The following is a 16,651-nucleotide window of genomic DNA, read 5'->3' as shown; positions in this document are numbered from 1 at the left end:
CTGGCTCCTCCAGTCTGCACGTGAGTGTCTTTGGGCATGATACTGAACCCCAAATTGCCCAGTATGTGTGAGTGTGTGTGAATGCAATGTATGAATGTATGTGTGAATGGGTGAATTTGTGTAAAGCGCTTTGATTAGTCGATAAGACTAGAAAAGCTCTATATAAGTACAGTCCATTTACCATTTACCTTGGACAGAAAGGTTCGAATTTTAGCTATGTTATGTAGGTGGAAAAAGGCAGTCTTGCTGATGTCTTTAATGTGCTGATTGAGGGAGAGAGTAGGATCAAATGTGACACCCAGACTGACGGCCAAGAAGCTGTCAGACTATGAGAAATCACACAGTTATCAAAAGTTAATGTTACTTGATCAAAGTGGTGTCTATGTTGGGCTGGGCCAATTACCAGCATTTCAGTTTTGTCTAAATTTAGGAGCAGGACATTTTGAGCTCAGCTTTCCAAAGCAGAAAAACAGACCTCTAATTTCATAATTTGAAAAAAGTCACCAGCCTTTACGCGAACGTGAAAATTAATTCCATGACTGCTAATAATTTGGCCAAGAGGTGTAATATAAAGAGAAAAGCAGAGGGCCAAGAACAGAGCCCTGGGGTACCCAATAGTTCATATCGGAATATATTGATATAGTATTATTATAGCAGACACACTGTTATTTCAGATAAGTGGGACTTTAACCAGGTGAGGGCCAGTCCGTGGACGACAAATTTGTTTTACATTCAGTCTAGGAGTATACAATGATCTATGGAATTGGAAGCTACACTGGGATCCAGTAACAGAAGCACAGAAGTTAAATAGGACACGGTGGAAAGCAGAAGATGATTTAAGACTTCAGTAAGTACAGATTCAGTGAAGTAACAGCCCCTGAAAGCAGACTGAAAAAGTTCAAAAAGATTATTAGACAGCTGGGCCAAAAGCTGCTGAGACAACTTTCTCTAGTACTTTTGAAAAGAATGGAGGGTTACAGATTGGGCGATAGTTGTTTAGAGACCCTGGTTCAAGGTGTGGTTTCTTGACTGAAGGTTTAACCACAGCAGTTCTAAGTTTTAGTGGGGACAGTGCCAGTAGACGATGATAAATTAACAATATTCACCACTCTAGGTCCCAAAACTGGCCAGAGATCTCTGGAGAGTTTAGCTGGCAGGTGGTCAAGAAGGCAGGTTGTGGGTTTAGAAGCTGACACCAGCTTAGACTATGATTCAAGATATATCAAAGTGCTGAATCATCTGATGATTAAATGTCATTTAGCTGTAGCTGTTAAAATACTTAATCCAGAGACAGAATCAAATGCATTGCTATTACTCCAAACACATCACCACTTGGTTTTGAAGCCAACACCAGTTTAGACAATGATTCCAGAGATATAATCTCAAAATTTGTTAGACCAAAAAATATCTGGGGCTCAACATAGTGCTCAACTGGTTCAGCAGTAGAAGCTGGAGAAGAAGAGCTGATTTTGTATCTAATCTCATCTATTTTACGACAGAAAAATTCAAGAAAAGCATGAACCTAAAGGGCGAGAAGTTAAGAGACGGCTACTTTTCAGTAAGTTTATCTACAGTATCAAACAGAAATATAGGATTATGTCTATTGTTATTGATTAAGTTATAGAACTACGCTGCTCTAGCAGTGGAGAGAGCACGCTTGTATTTCAAGCCACTGGAGGTAGAGTGGTTCTGATTTTGATTTGTGCCATTTGCACTCTGTTCTCCTGCAGGCCTGCTTTAGAGCATGTGTTTCTTCAGTAAACTAGGGCGTAGACCTCTTTGACTGTCTACTTTGGTGGTGAGAGGTGCAAAATCCAGGAGAATAGACAGAGCTGGATTTAATTCACTGGTACAATTTTCAATAGGGTCCAGGGCAACAGTGAAAGGAGCCAGGACCACTGGTAATCACTCACCAAGAGCAGTTAAAGTTGAGTGACCAATGTGTCGAGTGGTAAATACATTGCAATGTATTGTTGAATGAATTTTATGAGGACAGGCTGGTATTGCTTCAAATTTGTTAAGACAGTGGTCAGAGATAACAAGTGATGGGAGAGACAGTCAGACTAGACACCTCTATCCCATAAGAATGGGATAGAATCAGGTTAAGAGTGTTACCACTGCAGTGAGTAAGTTCAAACACAAACTGGGTGAAACCAAAAATATCGGTTAAATAATGGTTTTAATACTACAGCTTCAATCAAGTTAAAAGTAATATCTAGTTTGAAGTTTAAATTAAAAATACACTTGCTGATAACTGAAGAATCAAGTCATTCATAATTTTTAGAGGTGGCAGTAGATGAAGTATTAATATGGATAAGACATCTCGTGTTTTTTAGTAGAGGATTTCGAAGGCCTGCGCACCTGACAATGTGGAGACACAATTGTCATCCTGTTTTAAGGAATTGCATCAGATGCTTTGTGAGACTCTTCACTACCACCAGAGGTGGGAATGGTGATTAGTTCCTGGTGATTTGCATATTTAGGAAACTTGTGAGTAATACATTGGGTGAGGGAGACTGTCTCAATGTTGTAATCAGCTTGATAGTCTGAATTTGAGGACTGAAGGATTTTACTGTATGGACTTATTTTCCAAACTAGTGGACTCGAAAACCTTATTTCCTATGAACCTAGCAGGCTCTCTAATCACCAGCGCTAAGTCTCTAATGTCAAACCTGCCATAAACACCTCTCTATACTTGTAGATAAAATAGCAGCGCCTACTCTGGTAGGATGAAAGCTGTCTGCTCTCAGCAGGTCGGGATCATCCCAGAAAGAAGAACAGCTATCTTCAAAACCACTAAAATGACAGGCTAGCCGGCCAGCAGTTCAGTGATGTTGGCCTACATCATCATTACCCCACAGGGAAAGGAGGGTTGCAGGAACGAGTCCTAGAGCCCGGAAATAAGTTAGCATTTTTGCATGTCCCGAAGTCGACGAGTTTTTGAATGGGTTTTGGGTGGATGCCTGGAAAAAGGGTTTGTGGTTAACACAAACTCAAGATATTTTCGCATTTTACTCTACGACATTAATTATGTCAGTAAATAACCCACTCGTGATTTTTAAGCTTTTGTGTGTCATAAAAAAATTGGTTGCTAACAAGTAGCTAAATGAGACTACAAAGATGGTCAGGGACATTAAATGTCATCACACCAAAGATGAAAACCGATCTAGTCACCAGTCGCCTTTACAGCCTGTGTTTAAACTCGCACTCTTGGAAACTATTATTAACTTTCTAAGAGGAATGGCTTCTATAGCAGAGGTAAGCGTGCTCAATCAAATTATAAATTGGAAGCTTAGTGATGGTACATCATCCCTGCGGCACTCTATGGAGGCTGTTATTTGCTCTGAAGGTAAACTGTGCTGTCCTAACTCACACTTGTGCTCACTGGCTTGTCTGATGCCGAACTTCCTATAATTAAAAAATAGCATATAGGATTTGAGTGTACTGTCACAAATTACTGAAGATAAAGAGAGGCTTATTTAATCAGGTGGTAATAGCTTGGTCTGGGTGTTTTGCTTATTGGGGAAGGAACTGTTTGAGGGATGTGCTTGAGAGCCAATCAGTAAACTACAATAAGTCAGATATAGGAATGAAATGGATGCAGGTTCATCAGCCAACAAGTCAGCTGGGGCAGAGTGACTGACAAATGGAAGAGCTAGAGGTGGATGCTGTAACATGCACAAACCAACCAGGGACCATGGGCTCATACATTTCAAGACATACTAAGCATATGGATGGACAGAAGTAAAGAACTTACTCTGTAAAGATTTCAAAATGTTGGAATTTTAAAAATTGTTTTTGTCACACAACCCAAAAAAATAAAAAATGTCCAAACCTGAACTCATCCACAGGGGCCAGTCATTCAACTAGTGGAAACATACTGCTCCCTAGTGGGGGAAATATACCACTTCAACTTGGATCTGACGTGTCCGCACCATCCTAGGAGTATGGGGCACTATCGGCAGATCAGATAAATCACTTACAATACACCATGTTTTAAATAATTTGAAAACCATTTCTATCTCCAAGTAATATTGACCAATTCCATATGCAAGGTCTCTACATTTACCAAACTCTCCATCAAAATGCTAAAAACTGATTAACGTATACAACCAGCTTGTTCTATCCTGTACAAACATAAATTAATCTTATCACTGAGATGACTCTTGATATGTACAAATGTCTCGTGAAGTGAAGCAGCAGTTCACAGTACAAAGGGCCACCTCAGTGAAACGTCAACCTGGTCTCAGCAGTATTTATTCGGGCCCAGGAAATGATGCTAGTTTGCCAGTATCGGTCCACTTCATAAAATAACTGCACTATAGTAAGATTTGAGTCCGACTAAGGCAGTTAGATGTTGTAGACGCTGTGGAAGAGCTGCTGGCTTGCCATGATTCCCCTAACCAGTGGCAAAAGCCTACTCGTAGCAGGGACATGTACAACTAGGCCTACACATCCTTCACATATGCCTTTTTAAAAACACATTTTGAATTCTCATTTATTCAAAGATAGTAGAGAATAAAAGTGAGGAGAGTTATAAAATTTTATTAGTTAGAGTACACAGTAGCAAAAGTACAAGGCTAAATCTAATGCAGTAAACACACAGCTGCTTTTACCAAATGCAGTCACTCTCAAAAAGCAAAGTTACATTTATTGCAAAACGTGTGTCAGCAGCTCACAGTGCGGGCAGTTGTCGTTGCAGCTGCTCACTGACAGCTCTGCATCATTCTGCTGCTTCTGAAAATAAAAGCAAGCAAAAGGTTATGTAACGGTCACGTCCGAGGTGCTTGAGTCACTAATGCAGCACTTTCATTGGACAACTGAACATATCAAATGTGTTTCCAGATGGCACCATGAAACTGCCAGTAAAACAACGACAGGTCATGTTCCCAGCAAGGCTTCTCAGCAGACTGCTACAGAAGACCCCTGGGATGGGTGTTTTCTTTTTGGTCAACTCCACAGCAAGTCAGGAACACAGAATCCTGAAAGCCTTGGTATATGACCAACCCCAAACAAAACTGTAGGCACGTGCACACGCACACATACACACACGCAAACTTACAGAGAAAGGCTGCTGACACTCCTCATGTAATGTCGACAAGATGCTTTCAGGATTCTGAAACAAATTACTTTCCGTTACTTTCCAATTCCCTTATTTTGGCTCATTTTACTCTCATTTCATCTTTCCTTTATCTTTGCAAAAGCCCAGGCGTAGTGTTACTCCCATTTTGTATTTTGTTCTGACAATTAAAATTTATGTCATTAATAGTGTTGATCATCAGCCATCGCTGCACAATGTAGCTGTCAGCTTCTGTCTGACTTAATCCCGACTTGCTCTGACGTCATGCAAACGTTGGCAATGATAACCTCACAAGATCAAGGCTGCTGCTCTCCACCAACTGCAAGACCACAGGGAATGGGATGGGAAACACCTGCCTCTCACCTGATTGGTTTATATGTTGGATCAACATAAAGACATTTTATAGGATCTTGTAATTTTTTGTTTGATCGGAGAGATTTTGAACAATCAAGATTTCCTTTAACAGAATAAATGACGACGCTGAATAAGCTCACTTATATTACCAATAATTCAGACTGCAGACAAAGATTGAGTCTAAAATATGAACATTACTGATTTAATTCTTAAAGCATTAAGCAACACAACTTTTCTTAAAATAACATGTGAAGCCCCAACAGTCTAAACATTTGATAGATCAATAACAAACTAAACAGATCAACAATGAAAAACTGCTGTCTTGTATTTCTTTCCTCTGTATTTTCAACATTAATGTTTAATTTATGTAGCTTGAGAGGCCCAGCAATCAACTCTGGTCAGATCATTCATACACAGCAGCAAACTGATAGGATGGCTGCTTTAGGTGAGAACTCGTCTAATATGGAGGTTGATCCATAAACCCTGTCACAATGATCATAGCATTTTAATGGGCTCCCTGGTCAAACAGAAGATCATCATCAAAACAATTATTGGAGGTTGAGTACAAGCATGCAGATTGGTCCGATAACATCTTCAGGTCTAATCGGATGTCACTGCTTCTGTAGCTTCCTGTACCGACCATGAAGGCTGCTGGAAAACTGTCTTGACTGCAGCTTTTTGCCTCTGCCCCCTGCTATCGTCCTCTGTGGAGGAAAGGTGCAGTTCACCTCCCACAAACCTAGTGTCTAAATAACAAGAAAGTATAAAAATACTGCTGCATATCATCAGAAAAATTTCCTTTTGTATTAAAAAAAAAAAAAAAAAAAAAAACCCCACCTGATTTAAGAATTTAAAAGCCTAACCAGGGATGGGGGGTGCAAATCTGCTTCATCTAGATGCCCTGTTTACATGACATCTATTGCATAACTTAAACCAAGAAATAAAATAAAAAAAAACCTTCCTGTTAATACCACATTTTTTCACTATTTTAACATGTTCTTTGATGGTTCACTTGTACAAAAAAAAAAAAAAAAAAAAAAAAAAAAAAAGTGCCATCATTTGAAAAGTACAGAGGAAGATGTGACTGAGCTAAAGCCAGTCTTCCTGCATAGAAACTGGACAATTTAGACTGAATTCTATAATAGGAACCAGTTTCTCTTTTAAGACCTGGCCTCAGAATTATTCTGTGTGAAATCTGGCAGATTTCAGCCTGTTTATTCTGTATCAGAGGGGCAGTCAGGGTTCCTGTGGCTCACAGATGTCTTGATTAGAATGTTTTGTCAAACACCAACCTCAATATGGGAATATGACTGTGGCACTGCCTGCCTGCTACTACTAGTCAAACTGGCAGAATACTGTCACTTCACGTGTTCTGCAGTAATATCCCACCATGCTCATGGTAGTGAACATGTGGGTAAAGCCAAACTACAGATTTACTTTCTGAGGCATTTCCAACGACACAGCCCTATAGTTAAAGGCTGTCGGGATAGACCTCATGTTTCACTGGTAGAAACCACTTATCCAAACACTTCCAGCTGCTTTCAGTTCACTCACCTTAGTTGTTGAAGCTCTGCTGAAGTCTGGGATTGGGAGGCTAGCATTTGTTGCAGCTCAAACCTGGAAGAACAATAAGGATTTAAGTGTCTGACCATCAGCACATGCAGGCTATTACTCCCCCAATAAACTGATCTTTAAACAAAACGGCCTCCAGAGTGTATAAACTAGAATTATTCTGTGTGAAATCTGGCAGATTTCAGCCTGTTTATTCTGTATCAGAGGGGCAGTCAGGGTTCCTGTGGCTCACAGATGTCTTGATTAGAATGTTTTGTCAAACACCAACCTCAATATGGGAATATGACTGTGGCACTGCCTGCCTGCTACTACTAGTCAAACTGGCAGAATACTGTCACTTCACTGCTCATCACGTGTTCTGCAGTAATATCCCACCATGCTCATGGTAGTGAACATGTGGGTAAAGCCAAACTACAGATTTACTTTCTGAGGCATTTCCAACGACACAGCCCTATAGTTAAAGGCTGTCGGGATAGACCTCATGTTTCACTGGTAGAAACCACTTATCCAAACACTTCCAGCTGCTTTCAGTTCACTCACCTTAGTTGTTGAAGCTCTGCTGAAGTCTGGGATTGGGAGGCTAGCATTTGTTGCAGCTCAAACCTGGAAGAACAATAAGGATTTAAGTGTCTGACCATCAGCACATGCAGGCTATTACTCCCCCAATAAACTGATCTTTAAACAAAACGGCCTCCAGAGTGTATAAACTAGATTGGTGGTTCAGTACGTTCAGGGAGAACAGACTTTAATAAACAATGATGGAAGCTTCTCAGTGAAGGTTGGGGGCTGTGTAACAGTTAAGAATTATCTGTTGTCTCCAACTTTCACTGAGCCATCAGTCAAAATGACAACATATCTGAATACACAGCGCAGCTGTTATCACTGATCTGGGTTTGCTGATTTTGTCCGCCGATATGACCATAAAATACAGATGTTATCAGTCAGCTGTCTTGCTCTGCCCCAGATGATGCAGTTTTATTATATGTTAACTGAAACGAGGGCGGAGGAGGATATTCTAATGTTCTTTCAGACAGAACGGTTGCTACCTCTGCCTCCATTGTTTTCAATGTAAACACACACCCGAGGTTGGCGCACAGGCTTTCAAAAACGCACGTCTCTTTGCCGCTGCATTCCGAGTTCATGATGGTTCAACTTTTTCAACTCACTACTTCGGCTCACTATGTAACCATGACAACCACAGAGACATACACTGATGAAAAGAGTACTTTGATAATCCCAAAGGGAAAATTGTAGAATACAGGAGCTGATTTTATAGTATCTGAGTTCCCTGGGTCATACCTCTTCACCAGCAGAGAGCAGACTCAGTGAATGGAATAGTATTAAAGCAACATCAGTTTCAAAGTCTGATTATCTGGTCATGGGCAATATACACCATTTATGATATTAGTTAGTAAAAATTGCTATATTAAATGAGTCATATTGCTAGCCAGCCATTTCCTTGGTTTTAAGCTCCAAATCACTATTTAGCTGCATGATTGATTACACCAGATGGAGAGCAGATATCAGCAGCCTATCTTGTACAGGCTGGTAGGGTCGGAGGACATGGGGAGCAGCAACAGCGGTGTTACATTCTGCTGCCGCCAATTCAAAATGGAGAACACAGATGTTATTATCTGTCTGAAATCATCGTAACTTTTTTCCCCTTTTCTCCTGCATCAGAGCTCTCTGCTAAAAACCACATGCATGCTGGACCTAAGACATGAAAACAGCTTTTTAAAATCAGAAGAGATTCTGAGAGGATGAGTGTGTTTCAACAAATATACCAGGACTCCAAGCATAGGCAGCATGGAGACCAACGATGCCAGATGTTGAGTTTGTCTAGCACTGACTTATGAACAAACCAGCTGATCAACCAACTGGCTGCAGATACCATACAGTGCTGTACCTGTAAAAATTCCTATCACTAAACAGATTCTGTAATCTCGCAAAGACAAACCAACTTACCGCTGTCACAAGTGCATGAGTCATGTTTCTGCCATCACCGTGACCTAGAGACAAATGACATGTTTGCAACAAATTTTGCAAGTCCTCATATAATTTATTTTAAATGGAGGGACATCTTTCTTTCCTCAACTAGTTGAAATTTAAAAACTCGGAAGGTACACAGATTCTGGCCTCAGTATTATTCTGTGTGAAATCTGGCAGATTTCAGCCTGTTTATTCTGTATCAGAGGGGCAGTCAGGGTTCCTGTGGCTCACAGATGTCTTGATTAGAATGTTTTGTCAAACACCAACCTCAATATGGGAATATGACTGTGGCACTGCCTGCCTGCTACTACTAGTCAAACTGGCAGAATACTGTCACTTCACGTGTTCTGCAGTAATATCCCACCATGCTCATGGTAGTGAACATGTGGGTAAAGCCAAACTACAGATTTACTTTCTGAGGCATTTCCAACGACACAGCCCTATAGTTAAAGGCTGTCGGGATAGACCTCATGTTTCACTGGTAGAAACCACTTATCCAAACACTTCCAGCTGCTTTCAGTTCACAAACCTTAGTTGTCGAAGCTCTGCTGAAGTCTGGGATTGGGAGGCTAGCCTTTGCTGCAGCTCAAACTTGGAGGAAGTTAAGTACAACAGAGTTAGAAATCTGTTTAGAGAGGACCAGAAGCACATGCAGATATTGGTGCAGGGACACTTCTTTTGAACTACGCTTTGTGTGTTTTAGAAGTCTATAATCAGCCCATTTGTGATGTGTGTCCTGATTAATTACAATAATTACCATTAGGAGATTCAAAGCATGCCTGTGGGTTTTGCTTACATTTTCTGCTCGATTATATGGAGGACACTGCAAGGATGCAACCCAGTAGCCTTCATAATGCTGTTTTGTTATTAGTTGCATAAACACGCATTTCTTACGCACGGTTTTCCCCTTTTAGAGACAAGTAATGACTTCTTGGTCTCATATTACCTCACATAGATAAAGAATGATCCTAATCAGTTCCACACCCAGAAATGTACAGATTTTAGACAAAACAAATCATTGTATCAGACAGTACTCCGCATCATCCTGGATCCCAGTTCAGAACTAGGAGAAAGGGGCATCTGTGTACCCCTAATTTTGCTTTAGAAGAAGCAAATTCACACCTGAATTTTTACCCAGCTAACAGCTTTTAGTTAACACTACAAACAATCAAGAGTCCCAGTTCAAACACTGAATGACAACTGCTGAGTATTGAGTACTCCTATGGGTTAATAAGTACTGATATGTGATGAACACACTAACTTCTAAGAAAATGAGTGTGTTTCAACAAATATACCAGGACTCCAAACACAGGCAGCATATAGAGACCAACGATGCCAGATGTTGAGTTTGTCTAGCACTGACTTATGAACAAACCAGCTGATCAACCCACTGGCTGCAGATACCATACAGTGCTGTCTCTGTGAACTTGTCTGTCATTTTTTTCCTTTGTATGTTGTACACAACTTGATGCTGGCGGCTTTTACTTTAAAAAAAAATGTTTTCTCCTCCAAGTATCACATTTGTATCCATTTATAGCAGCTACCTATCGGTTTGTTTTACCAATTAGGAGTGGTGTAATGGGAAAAAGTGATGTCAACACACCCTTTGTACTTACATTATGTTGTTGCATCAATGCTGAAGGCCAGGACAGTGAGGACAACTGAAGGATGCAGAGGCAGGATAAAGGTGAGAACGTGTTTCCAGGACCACCAACATATGCAGTTATCAGTGTAGCGTGTTGTTCAGAGAGGCAGCTGTCACTCACACTTCAGAGCAGTTGAACATATTTAGCCAATCATCATAACACTTGGGCCTTGTTCAGACTGCCAGACGAAATCAATTTTTTGGCATATCCAGATTGTATCCGGATTGGTTTTATAAAGTCTGGGGTGGAGGATCACATGAAATGTGATTTTTGGAACTCAGTGCAATACCATATCAGACGGAGTGAGCAGAATCAATGCTGCTACTAACAGCGCACTATCCAAGAGTATAGTTTTTTGGCACTATGGAGGACAACAACAGAAATTCTGTACTGCGACTTGATAGTGCAATTGTTTGGATGGTGAGATGCTGGACCTCCATTTCTCATGTTCTGTGTTGGAAAGTTGTTTCACCAGCGTAGCTACACCTACGTAGTAATCACACACACACAAATCCAGTCTGATCACTTGCAAATAACATTGCGAACAGTCTTTCCTCTATATCGAATTTGAAAAACAAATCAGATTTGCCTGCAGTCTGAACAAAGTCTTAGTCAACAGTAGATACATTCTGTAATAGAACTTACCCAGCTGGCCACAGGACTTCTGCAGCACCTGGAGGACATTGACATGGGACAATTTGCATTCACTGCCATTAAAACACATTAACTTGCCAAATTTAACAGCTGTCAGTTCCCATTCGTAACACTGCTGCAGAGTCAACAGCAGTGGGTTGCAAGAGAATGAATTGCTCTATGCACTGTATGCCCTCTATGGCCCACCTACCAGGACCAGAGGACATACTGTGCCAACAATCAACAACGGTGTACAGTCTATCACTTAATGAAATATGTATCCATTGTCTGGGTACTGCTGTTACCACTGCTCTCCACACCCTTTGTGAACGAGTTCCTGGACCTAAACTGGTGCCGCTGATCACAAGGTGATATTAGTTTCGGGTACTATTGGGGGTTGTGGGCAATGCTGTCAATTATGATTGAGGTCACATCTCTTTGACCAAAAACACAACAGTAACCAGTATTTTACTACTGCCGGTTAGTGGTGCAGGACAACCAATTCTTTAAAAAAAAAAAAAAAAAAAGGAATTGAGAAGATTTGTTGGTCAAACCACCATGTTCAGGCGGTTATTAGTAGTTGGGAAACAAAGTCAGCAGTTAGAAACTAAACTATACCAAACTAAAAAGCTATGAAGTAGTCTTTTTTTGGACCACTGAGCAACCTGTGCAAGCCTAGCACTTGCCCTGGAATATCTGTTGCTGTATAATCTCATGTTCACATCAACATGAAAGAAAATATCAAGCTCCAACTGCTTACGTCACTTACCTACCAAATGGCACATAAAAATGTGCCTCCGTGATGCCCCATGCTTTTATACGACGTACAAAGCGTCACCATTTTAAAATACAAAAGGAACCAAAAGAACCTGGTACCAAAAACTCTTATGGTTCAGAAAGTAATTTTGGGAAGAGAAGGTTCATTTAGTTTCGTCAGAAGACTAATACCAAGAACATATATACTAACCTCGTGTCCCAGAGAGTCATCACAAACTGTTGAGTAACTACTCCCCCATCCTGTTCAGCAATGTCATATCCTGTTTAAAAAAAAAAAAAAAAAAAAAAAAAAAAGTTGTTTTTTTCATCTGGCAAAGTTTCAATCTTGATATGCCTCTATAGCACCTTGTAGCTTAGTTAGGAGATGTATATTTTCAGGGTATTTCTAAACTGGCATACAGAAGGTGAATATGAATGTGCCAGGCCTCATTGTCACTGCTCAGCAACCAACACTGCAGAGGTGAAAGCAAAACCTGAATTCCTATAGCCACTGCTGTCCTGGATCAGCCCACTGCACAGGACAATCCCACCGACTAGTCTGCAATGTGGCTCTGTGGTGTAAGACACACTGGTCCAGATACAGACAGGTGAAAGGTTAAAAAGTAAAAACCTGAATAAATGAGTGGAGAAACATACAACAATGCAGATGCTTCCGCACAGGTGCACTACATGGTACAATTAAGCAATTAACATATAAAGCACGGTCTGTGGCATGTATAAAAACGCTGAGCAGGCCCAGTTGACTGATTCTGTATCAAGATGGCAAGAGGAGAAGATCTAAGTGACTTTGAAAGAGTTCGTTGTTTGGGCACAGATGGCAGGAGCTTCAGTAACAAAGACTCCTCAACTGGCTGGCGTTTCAATTGGAAGTGACTGAAGTGACATCTGCATTTAGATCTATGGGAAACATCATTACATAGGGTTGTAAACTTTGGTTAACAGCGCAATGCCCCTTGTGTTATTCATGCGGTGTTCCCATTCTTAAAGTAATCAAGCTATTTGGTATAGTTTTGCATACATTTACGATCTGCCACAGGAAAGACACCCTAGCAAACAGGTAAACATATTTTTTTCAATCTGTAAAAAGGTTATTTTTATGATCTTACATTAGCAAATTAACGTCTTAATATCTAAATTGTGTTATTTATACTAATTTACAATATTTGTCTGATATCCTAAACAGTAAAGCTGATGTCATCTTGGTTTTAGGAGAGCCAAAAATAATAGTTATAAATAATATTTAACCAAAAGGTTTTTTTTTTCCCATGCTAGCTAAGATTAAGTGTGCAAACATGTGCAGAATAGCTAACAACAACATAAAGATCACTAACTGCTATTGATGTTACAATAAATTAAAGTCACAGAGGCAGTTACCAAGGTAACTCAACAGTTGTTGCTTACTAAACTAATTAGTTCTCCTGTAATATGTTTACTTGATATTTCTGACATTGGCCCTGAAAAAGTTCCTGTTAAAACTTTCAATTTGGGAGCAGCTGCTCAGACCAAGACACTACGTGAGTGACCAGTCGTATTGTCTGCAGTACAGTCAAGAGCCAGTCTGTATAAATATGTCCAGAGTTTGTCTTTTTTGAAAAACATTCACTGTATGTGGTAACTAGAAATCTTTATATTGCTGGCAAAACACTGCACATTAACCCCAAACACTATTTGTACTTTTAAAATTCTTACCCTGATTTAATGGTGCTGAAATACTTGTCACTAGAATAATAAAGAATCCCCTTTTATCAAATAATATCACACCTTGAATTTGCAGGTTGTAAATATGTGAAGACATTTTTAAAAGATTTTAAAAAGATATTTTAACCTTCAAGTTCAATTTGAAATAAAAGTAATGTTCATAATATACAGAGCTGTGTCTATGTCCATTCATTGTCTACCTCTGCACAGAATGCAGTAACTCCAGCCTTTCACTAAGACCTGACACCGGACGGCCTAAGGTCTTCATCAAGTCCTTGTGACTTAAACACCAATGATGGCAGGAATAATTATCAGAGGGTAAGGCAAAATATCTTTTAACTGTTCCATTTATCTAACTTGCCTTTAAAATTTAGGAAAGAGGTATTAGAGAAAGACTAGCTAATTCTGAGGAGCATCACTGTTTACAGAGAATCTCAAGAAGCCCTATGAGAGCAAGGATGAAGATACATGCCATCTGAAAAATGTATCTGTAAATGACAAATTACTCGTGCAGGTAAAGCGTGCACAGTGAGACACTTAATTTTATTAACTTAAGTAGGTAAGCCAGTACTGGTTTCACAATTATTGTTAAATAGTTGGTGTTTTTTTCAAAATCAATCATGTTGGTTTACATTTTACCACCACCACTATCTGAAAATTGTAGCGGAAACACCTTACAGTACATCACATTATGATATAATTGGTCTTTTCATGAATGATTTCCTTTTCTCTGATAGTTCAGTTGAAATGAATATGGGTATAGGCTGCTGTCCGATAGTAAGAGATTGCTTTCTGGAGCTTGACGGATGCATGGTCATCCCACATTCTGTGGATTTAGAGCTGGAGTCTGTGGGAGACTACGCAGGAACACTTGGTAAGTGGGGCTGGTAGATGGCACACTCAACACATCTTTCTAAAAGTTTATGTAAGCTTTCTAGGTTGGAACCTGTTTTTTTGGCTGGCTATTGATTGGTGTCTTTGTTCTACAAGCTGTTCTGAGGCTGTTGTTGCGGAGGGTCTGTCCAAGGCCAAATTGAGTATGATGACAAGGCCCATGTGTCCAGTGATGTGTGCTACCTTTGATTTCCTCTTAGTACCAGATACATTAATTTCATGTAATGAACTGCAGAGGTAGTACACTTGCAACATTAAATCAGGACTTGTATGCCATTGGGACTTCCATTGGACAAATATATAGCAGATATAGTCAAAAGGCCTGTGGCCCTGCCAGAATTTAATGGCTATGGGTAAACCGAGAGCACGTGTTTGTTACATCCAACCACTTTATTATATTAGATAGATATAAATATCTATAGATATCTAGATATATCTATATCTATAGATACATACATATCTGCTTTGTATATATCGGATGAGCAAACACCTAAAAGGCAATGATTTCTGTGTGTTTTGTTATAAATGGTGATGACTGTTCATGAAACTCCATTTGGAAATGAGTCGTTTGATAAGACCTGCTGTTAATTGTTAGTTCACCACATGGTGGCTGTAGGTAACTGGGACATAACTATTTTGATGTTAGCCCCATCTTTGGGCTAACTGCCACCACTTCAGTTCTTCCTTCAGTCCATTAGTGGGAACCACTGAGAGACTGAAAATACATGTATACATCTCAGTGAGATCCTTACTTTCTTCCTATTCAGTTACTCGCCCACTTCAGTGAGTCTTTCAACAACCTGTCAAATGTGTTTTTTGCTGATTTCTGCTGTTCATTACAGCACAATTTTATTTCTGGTAAATCTAATGCACTGACACCTGAGAGTTGCCTAATAACCCTGATTTAACTTTAATTTACCATAACGTCCTTTAAAGAAGGTTACGGTAATTAATAAAAACTGACAAAGGCCAAAAATTATACACCATCCAAAGTTTAACCACTGATTTTATTAGGACCTGTATTACTTTTAATATGAAATGGTATCTCTTAGCCCAAATAAACTTAAATGCTGAATGAACTTTAAAGTTAATCATGACACTCTTTAAGTCAACAAGTTCTAACTGTATTTAAATCAGTGATGCTTTGTGAAACCAATTAATAACACGTTGTTAGATACGACTCGTTCATTTGGAATTTTATAATTACTGTATTTTAACCATTATTCTATTAAAAGCAGAGCACCTTTACTAGTACAAGGCTGCCCACCATGAGCCGGTTTCCGTTCAAGGTTTTTACCTGTTAAATTGAGTTTTTCCTTGCCGCTGTCGCCAAGTGCTTGCTCTTGGGGGAAAAAATTGGATCTCTGTAAATATAACTATAAAGAGTACGATCTAAATCTGCTCTGCATGAAAAGTGCCCTGAGATAACCTCTTACGATTTGGAGGTAAAAAATAAAATTGAATTAATAATTATTTCTGTCGAATTTATTGCATTTGATCTATTAAACGTATTTACCTACATTCTGATTACAGTTAGATGCTTAGAGTAGGCTACTATTACTATTTACAGCAGCAGTCACACAGGTGTCGCCACAAAGGAATGCAGTAAGGCCGCCTGTTCAACGGAAGGTCTGGAGAAGCCATTTGACCCGTTAGCGTCGAGCTAGCTGGCAGCTAAATCGCTCATGCTAAATGAGGACAACGTGGTGCCCTAAATGTGACAACGAAGTCCTATACAATCACTTGTACCTTACCAGGGCGGCCGTGTGCAGTTATTCTCAATATTCTGTGCCGTGTCTGTTCAGAGTCCGGGGAATAACTCAGTTATTTAAGTTTACCTGTTGCAGGCGAACTCCAACTGGCATCCAGGACAGAGAACACTAGAAAGAGAACCTCTGCTCGTGTCGCAAAATTATTTATAGGATGCCTTACGTCAGTTGACACCGCTTTATGGCAACCAATTCTGCGTTCAAGGTAACTCGAAAATCCTACGAACAAACGTTTTGTG

General features: G+C 39.8%; 1 long non-coding RNA gene and 6 other non-coding genes across 9 annotated transcripts; all 7 read right to left on the bottom strand.

Annotated features, from left to right (window-relative positions):
- Positions 1 to 4,519: 4,519 nt before the first annotated feature.
- Positions 4,520 to 16,552, bottom strand: LOC120786146. Of its 3 annotated transcripts, XR_005706662.1 has the most exons (9): positions 16,482 to 16,552; positions 12,242 to 12,311; positions 11,287 to 11,314; positions 10,612 to 10,656; positions 9,525 to 9,586; positions 8,972 to 9,015; positions 7,547 to 7,609; positions 5,063 to 5,116; positions 4,520 to 4,737 (listed from the first exon to the last, which is right to left on the bottom strand). It is a non-coding gene; the product is annotated as an uncharacterized LOC120786146 (long non-coding RNA). The 3 variants fall into 3 exon arrangements; XR_005706664.1 differs by lacking the exon at positions 5,063 to 5,116 and having other exon boundaries at positions 16,482 to 16,551; XR_005706663.1 differs by lacking the exons at positions 4,520 to 4,737; positions 5,063 to 5,116 and adding an exon at positions 5,609 to 6,180 and having other exon boundaries at positions 16,482 to 16,551.
- Positions 6,800 to 6,932, bottom strand: LOC120786982. The gene has a single exon (XR_005706815.1). It is a non-coding gene; the product is annotated as a small nucleolar RNA SNORA18 (small nucleolar RNA).
- Positions 7,358 to 7,490, bottom strand: LOC120786981. Its single transcript, XR_005706814.1, has one exon. It is a non-coding gene; the product is annotated as a small nucleolar RNA SNORA18 (small nucleolar RNA).
- LOC120786970 lies at positions 8,783 to 8,908 on the bottom strand. Its single transcript, XR_005706804.1, has one exon. It is a non-coding gene; the product is annotated as a small nucleolar RNA SNORA8 (small nucleolar RNA).
- On the bottom strand, positions 9,336 to 9,468 carry LOC120786980. The gene has a single exon (XR_005706813.1). It is a non-coding gene; the product is annotated as a small nucleolar RNA SNORA18 (small nucleolar RNA).
- LOC120786971 lies at positions 10,283 to 10,410 on the bottom strand. Its single transcript, XR_005706805.1, has one exon. It is a non-coding gene; the product is annotated as a small nucleolar RNA SNORA8 (small nucleolar RNA).
- LOC120786968 lies at positions 10,733 to 10,804 on the bottom strand. The gene has a single exon (XR_005706802.1). It is a non-coding gene; the product is annotated as a small nucleolar RNA Z40 (small nucleolar RNA).
- Positions 16,553 to 16,651: the final 99 nt, after the last annotated feature.

Source organism: Xiphias gladius, chromosome 24 (genome assembly GCF_016859285.1).
Source record: "Xiphias gladius isolate SHS-SW01 ecotype Sanya breed wild chromosome 24, ASM1685928v1, whole genome shotgun sequence".
Taxonomy (NCBI): Eukaryota; Metazoa; Chordata; class Actinopteri; order Istiophoriformes; family Xiphiidae; genus Xiphias; species Xiphias gladius.
This window is presented reverse-complemented; position numbering and strand designations above follow the sequence as displayed.